This window comes from Nestor notabilis, unplaced genomic scaffold, assembly GCF_000696875.1.
Source record: "Nestor notabilis isolate BGI_N333 unplaced genomic scaffold, ASM69687v1 scaffold29693, whole genome shotgun sequence".
NCBI classification, from domain to species: domain Eukaryota; kingdom Metazoa; phylum Chordata; class Aves; order Psittaciformes; family Psittacidae; genus Nestor; species Nestor notabilis.
Window position 1 is genome coordinate 46566 of NW_009921961.1, and position 7723 is coordinate 54288.

The following is a 7723-nucleotide window of genomic DNA, read 5'->3' on the forward strand; positions in this document are numbered from 1 at the left end:
TCAGCCCAATCCAACCAGCCGTGGGATAGACACAGGCAGGGTTTTGAAGATCCCACACAGCCCTTGCCCCTAGACCAAGGCTGTGGTGGAGGAGAGGGCTTGAAGTGGGGAGGTTGTGCAGGTTGTCTGCTCAAACTGCAACCTGCCTCGCAGCCTGCATGTGCCCCATGAGCTTTTCATGGCCATGGACATTCTGCTCACATCACCCATTGCCCTGTAGCCTGGCTGCTCATTGCACACTCCCAAAACACATTTGGATCAATCTGGAACTGAAAAAGATGGATGCACATCTGTACTGCTTCCCTGGGACTGCCTTTACACAAGCTAAAGTTCAAAACCTGGTGTTATGAGTTCACTGGAGGTATGTCAAAGGGGGAAAAGAGCATCAATTTAAACCTGCTTTGAGCTCCTGAGTGTGGTTATGGCTGGTAGAGGTGGGAGTGGAAAAGGGCTGTGATCCATCAACACCGGCTTTTGACTGAATCAAACCAGTTGGAAAAAGGCCAGTTAAATTTCCTGGACATATTTCTGTCTGACACACACTAATGCCTGATTTGCTGCACATCTGGGCTCATCTCTGCAAGGAAGTGGGTTTGTGGCATGCTTACGTCCTCCTGTCTTGTAGCAAAGGACTTTTCATGGCAAAGCTGTTTTTCTAGGAGTTCCTTGAACAACAATTCTCTTTGTATGTGAATTGATAAGCAATCTCACCCTGTGCTCCTGAGTCTTTGGGATCAAAAAAAAAGCCTTTGTATTCCCCCTGTAGCTCCCTGAAGGTTACTGTGTGGAGACGGTTGATTGCTTGGTGATATTTATCTGGAGTGGCTCCTGCAGTCAAGGAATTGCGTCATTCACCAGCTGCCCCCGTGTTTCTTGTGAAGTAGCTTTGTGTCCCAGGAGAATGTGACATGGAGAGCTCATTCCAGCATCATTCATTGCATCTCCAGTGCCCAGCATTGCCCTGTGTGGCTGTGAATGCTGGGGAGGGGTTTGCAGGTGGCAGTCTTGGTTGGAGGTATCACCCCCGGAAGAGTGATCCCAGGGGAGTCCCAGTGCCAGGAGCTGGCAGAATCATAGAATCAGCCTGGTTTGTGTTGGAAGGGACCTTAAAACTCATCCAGTCCCAACCCCTGCCCCGGGCAGGGACACCTTCCACTAGAGCAGGTTGCTCCAAGCCCCTGTGTCCAACCTGGCCTTGAACACTGCCAGGGATGGGGCAGCCACAGCTTCTCTGGGCACCCTGTGCCAGTGCCTCAGCACCCTCCCAGGGAAGAGCTTCTGCCTCAGAGCTCATCTCAATCTCCCCTTTATCAGGTTAAAGCCATTCCCCTTGTCCTATGAGCCAGGCAGCTCTGGCACAGCTCCAGCACAGCTCTCTGACGTGTATCTGTGGAGGGCTCATTTCCTGGGACCTGGACTCTGTCTTGGTGAGGAAGTGACGTGGTTTTTCGTTCAACGTCATGTAAAGATAAAATAACATTCATTGTGCTGAATGTGGACCCAGTGTCAGAGATAGGTGGCTGTACAGTTAATGAATGCTGTGAAGAGAAAGATGGCTCTGGAGGAGCCCACAGACAGGTCCTTATTACTGGGGCTGTACATTAGATTGACTTTCAGCTGCTGGATTGCTTTGACAGTGATGTTTGCTGCTGGCTGTCACTTCTCCAGCCAATTATTGTGGCACCAGGAGTTTTCTTGCGTAGGCACATCTCCTGTGTATTTAATAACCCTAGAGGTGTCAAGTGAGTACCTAGCACAAATACTGTCTTTCCTTGGTTGTGTAACGCAGCCAGATGATGTGAAGGCTCTGACAGTGAGATAACACTGCCGCCAACGTGGGCTTGTTGTCCACCCGGTCGCAGCGCCGAGGAGCCTGCGTGCAAGCTGTGAATTACAGAGCAGACAGCCCTGCCTGGCCCTGCCTGCCTCTATCTTTATTAAATCTCCACTTCCAGCACAGGGTTGGGAGTGCAGATTGCTGACAGTCATGTCCAGGCTTCTGATCCACAGACAAAATGCTGTCCCCACTGAAGTCACCCGGGGCTGGGATTTGAAGGCAGACACGTTTTCACCTCCTGCTACAGGGAGGTCCTGGAGACTGGTTAAACATTTCCCCTGCTGGGTTAATGCTAAATGTTGGCTGAGGCACTGCTTGTGGTGATGGGGACCGGGCAGCCCAGCCTGCCCTCCCACCCTGTGTGCCACGGCCCCCAGCACAACCTTCTTGCAAGTCTCTTAAGTCATGCTGGTTGCACTGTTCTGGTGACCTTGGTGGTGGCAAAGTCAAGGGTAAGGGGATGTGTAGGCTGGTCAGACCTCTGCCTGGTCCGTGATACACCATCACCTCCATGGCATGAGGTGGCTGGAAACACAGCCTGCTAATCTTCACTTGAGCCATTAGTGTGTTTGCAGAGCAGGACGGCTTCTTGCACCTCCCTGGCTCACAGGGGGCAGTTAATGATTGCCCAGATGATAGAGACTTTTGCTTGCTCCACATGGGACAAAGTGGGTTAAGGAACTCTGTCCTTGACCCCACTGGGCAGGGTAATGGGTACCACAGGAGTCAGAGGGCTTCGTTTGTCACACACGGGGAGGGTGTATTGCAGTAAATGGCTGGAAAATGTCTGTTATTTCCCAAACCCTCCCATTTCCATGTGAAAATCACTTCTGTGTGCAATGTGGCTACATCTAGGAGTAAGAAGTAGTAATAAAATCTGTCATCGGATGGTAACACTATGCCCCTGTGCAGGTGAGCAGGACAGAGTCCAGCATCCTGAAGGATGAAGGAGGAGCTGCTCCAAGCCACGGCCAGGGAATTTCTCCAGCAAGAGAGGGAGGATCCTGGAGACACTGTCTATGGGTGCAGGTACTGCTTCCAACCCACAGGCCAGCTCCTCCTGGGACCCCCAGCCTGCTTCGACCATGTCAGCAAGGACACGCAGCACTTGAGCTGGAATTAGTGGGGTTAAATGCAACAAAGCAACATGAAGTATAAATAGTAAGTAGTCTTGCATTGTCCTTTTACTGTTCTATGTTACTCCCAAACATCCTGGGCATCATTATATCCCAGCAGGACCATTCCTGGCCCTGACTCCATTGCACAAAGAGTTCCTGCAGCAAATGTCTGGAGGCAGTTTTGCTTTGAACTGCCAGATCTTAGCAGGTATCCTCCTCCATAGTTCCCTACTTGGGGAGTGCAATGCTCCTACTGCAGCTTAAAGCCAGCCTCCATGTAGAAACTATTAATCAGTGTTACTTCTCTTGCATGTGGGTGCTCTAATACTTACTTGCAGCAAAATTGATGGCTGGTAATTTTGGACCATGCTTTTGCTTTGATGAAAGCAGTTAGGGAGATTAGTTGTCAGTGTGGTCAGAACATGAGCCACGGAAAGGGTGACAAGGATGGTTTCAGGCAGGTTCAGGTCAGTGCAGGTGCTATTAAGGTGTAGTATCATAGCATCTCTATTGCACTGTAGCTGAAGTCTAAGGCAATAACTTAGGCAAGAAATTGGTGCGACCAGATCACAGTGATAAAGAGGTATTAAAGTGGGCAAAATGCCACCCAGGCTGAGAACTGATGTGACTCTTCCACAGACCTGATTTTGGGAGGGAGGCACCATTAGCAGGACTGGAAGTTGCACAACCTATTTGGGAGTGGGTGTCCTCAGGGAAAGGTACTTTGTCTATAAGGTGCTCTAGCAGCTGTTGCCATCAGTGTCCAATGAATGAACACATCAATCGGTTAAAATAGTCTTATTGCTTTAAAAGAAGTTGTCATAACCTAGAACAAGGCATTGATGGTTGGCAGATCAAAGCCAGTATTTCTGTGTGTGGAGAAGCCACAACACATGTGATTTAGAGGTTACCCAAATCGCACTCCACCATTGCACTGCTTACCATTAGCCCCAAATACCCTCTTTGTTCTCCTGGTGCTCTTTATGAAAACATCTTATATGCTCCTGGATGCTGAGATACCATCTAAAGTGCTGCCCAAATCTCCTGTGTTTTTGCTGAATTCGGGTCTATCTGTGCTCATCTGCAGCCACTGGGACGGATCCAGAGACCTCAATGAAATCATCCACTGGAAGAAACTTTTGAGGATTAGTGAGACTTTTTCCCATCTGTGATGTCAATGCACAAAAATCTGCCAGCTCGATTGTTCTGCTGCAAAGTCTTCCCATGTGAGGTGTTGAGGCTTATTGGATTCAACAAGCTGGTGCACGTTTGCTGTGATGATACCACTTTCTTGTTAAAGAGAGAAAGTCAGCAGTATGCCCCAGTGTCTAATATCACTGCTAATCCCCCACTGGCCTTGGCTGGAAGAAGCACTGCAGTTTGGATGAAGTTCCATAATATCTTGAGGGCTATAAAAGGCAGTATAACACCCTCCTCCCCCCAGAGCTGGCTCTGCCTTCCTTGTGGTGGTCACTACATAGCTGCTATAGGGGCTGTTGTGAGAAACTGGGCATTCCTCTCTCTTGCAGGGGCAGAGCAATGGATTTGGGGAGGGTTACTCCCATCAGGGAGCTTGACTGTGCACATTCCTCTGATCCCAGCTCATTATGGGACACTGTTATTTGGCAGGTTTTGCAATCAGGACTGGCAGGCACCCAGGAGTTGGTGTCCAGGCATATGCTGGTGCTCTTGAGCCAGCAGCTATGAAATCTGCCGCTGTGGTGCTGCCTGTGTCATGGGAAGGGCTCTCAGTGGGGTCTTCGAACCATCGCATCACCCAGAGCTTGCTCCATCCTCCAGCTCAAACCAGCCCCATCGCAACGTGGCCCCCTTGCTCATCCCTCCATGCACACCTTCCCCAGGGTGAGCAGGTTTTCAACTGAAGCTGTCATCTTGTGTTACTCCTGGTCCCTGGCCACAGCCATAGCTGGTTTCACTATCATATTGCAAAGGACTCTATGAAATATCGAGTTATTGGTATAACATTTCATTACTGCTCTTCTGACCTCTGCAAGTCTGCAGCATTTCTTGGGTTAAAGCAGAGCTGTGGCCAGATGCTTTTGGCCACTCTCATGAAGGCAACCAACAACCTTGGGGATTTTTGACAGCATCAACTGGTAAATTTAGGCTCGCAGAAGCAGACCAGGCTCGCTGTTGGTCTGGATCCGGGGCCAGGCTCACGTTACTGCAGCTCCATGGGACCAGCAGGCAGGTGGCCACTTTGCTGCTTGGTCGAGTGGAAAATTGTGAATGCTCCCAATAGCACTCGCTGTTATTTTATTCATAAAGAAAACACAATCTGACACAGGTGAGTGCCGTGCTGACCTCTGCCTGTCTCTGTCACCAATGCCATTCCCCTCCCAAATCCTCGCAGCGGGGCTGGCACAGCACTCCCGTGGCCATAAACACTGGAAAATTGAGTCTGATTTCACACTGGCTGCCCAGAACAAAGTGCAGAGACCAGCTAAAGCAGGGAAGCAGCAGGATGAGAAGGGGATCTTGCTGGAGCTGTCAGCCCACTGAAGCTGCTCCCTGGCTGTATGGGGATGCCCTGCGGATGGGGAGATGGAGCGTGATACACCAAACGTCAGCCAAAAACTTGCAGATTAATGAGAGCAATCAGTGGCAGGGCTCAGCCCCATGGCAGCCAGTGTGCAAGGCTCATTTGTCAGCATTCGGGCTGACTGTGAAGCCTGACATCCCGCTGTGAAGGGCATGGGGATTCTCTCAGCAGCTCCTCAGCACAAACTGTAGCAGTGCATCCATCCATCAGCATCAGGTGCCAATGGACCTGCTGTTCTCGTTGGTCCTAAGGAAATCCTCACCTGCAGTCCAGTGCTTTTTAATGCAGTCCCTAGCAATGTGCAGAGCACATAATGCTGCTGCATGCCAGCACAAAGCCAAATTCTCACCTTATCTCCATAGCCCACCTCGATGTTGTTAGCAGTAGTTAAGCTGTTGCTATGGATACACCACTCTTTACCTGTCTCAGGAGCTTATATTTTGCCCTGTGCTGGCGTTGTGGTACCACTGATTATGTGAAAGACTACTCCACTATTCCTGGGGATGCTTCTGACTGCATGGGAAGCACATCAGTCACTGGCACAAAAGCACTCCAGCAGTTTCAGAGCAAATTGCTGTCATGCTGCAGAGAGACCATTAAGACACTCTAAAGTGCCTTGAAGAATAGTGTTTTGCAAAAGTGAGCCTTATGCCACATGACTAAGAGGGACAATATTTGCTTCTGGCAGTGTGCCACACTGTCCTAGAGCTGCCAGGCTGCTGTGGCATCGTTACTCCATCTCAAAACTAGGGACTACATCAGGGGCCAAGGATAGCGCTGCATCAGAAATCTGCTCTTCTGACAACAACCTTGTTGTGCTCTTTACCTGCCCATGGTCACAAACCGGAGGTTTGGGAAAAATAAGGTCAGAAATTGCCCAGGCACCTCTGGTAGCAGCTGGTGAGGCAGAGTGGGGTGGGCTGTTCCCTGCCAGCCGGGTCCTGGAGTGGACCACAAAGGGAAGAGGCCAAAAGGCAGGAGTTTTGGCTGTTACCTGGGCTGGATGCTACCCACCAGGCTGCCCATCACCACAGGCTGCTAATGGAGGAGGCAGTGGAGGAAGAGGTGAAGCTTCCCTGTTAGCGCAGGGTTCATGAGGAGGCAGCACGTGCCACTTGATCAAGCTCCCCAGGACCAAAGCGAGGCAGCAATGCCTTTAATTGCTTTAATCCATTTTTATCTGAGGACTGCTGAGTCTTCCCAGACCTGGGAGCTGCTGCATTTCCCATGCAGTGATCTTCCCATTAGTGCATTGTGCAGCTCCCTTCAGTCTGAGCACTCTTCCATGGCTCCTTTGAAGCCATGCAGGCAGCACTGGTTGCTACTGGCCAGCCTCTGCCCTTCCTGTGGAGGAGCGGGCAGCACACTGCTCTGCATCCTGCCTTGCATCCTGCCCGGCACCTTCAGCCATGGATCAAGCCCCTGTACCACAGCTTCTCGTGCACAGACTGGTGTGATGTGCTCCATTGTCTTACTGACTGCATGTCCTGTGCTTATGTGCACACCCCTGCGCTGCTTCAGGGCAAGGTCAGCTGTCTGGAGAGCCAGCATGGGCATCATGGCACTTGGTTTTGCACTATGATGAAGGGTGCAGCATACAAGCTGCTGATCTAGTGCAGCTGCAGAAGCAGCAGTGGGGAAAGGCAGAGCCTTAAACTGGGGCAGCTGTGTCCAAATTAGTTCCTGCCTGCACTGAGCCCATATAAGCCCTCTCAGGACCAGACTGCTTTTGGAGGTAGGGAGTGGGTTGCAGTAAGTGCTGGAGCTGTTTTACCTGTGCTGTGTGGAGACTTGGGATGAAGAAGTAAGAAATAGAACTGTGATCTCTTTCCAGGAGCTAGAGCAACCTACTGTAATGAGATGCTACAGCATTTTACTTTCTTTGAAAGCTACAGAAGCCTGGAGCAGTGTCTCTGATTAAGCAGTCCCCAGATGTCACCACCTGTGTGACTTTAAAGGATTGAAGAAGAGGCAGGGTAATGTCACCTTAGAGGGCTTCTGTGGAGGTTTTGGGACCAGCTCTGTCCCAGCTCTTCCATGCTGTGCTGTGTGAGACAAATCAGAGGACTTACAGGTATTTGCTGTCTTGAGCCTGAGTTGTTGTTTTCAGGGTGCATGTTATTTTTGCTCAGAAGTGGGCTTTTTATCAGTGATCTTCCTGCTCTCACAAGGCAGTTAGGGACTTCCCTGGTGTGCAAAGTCATC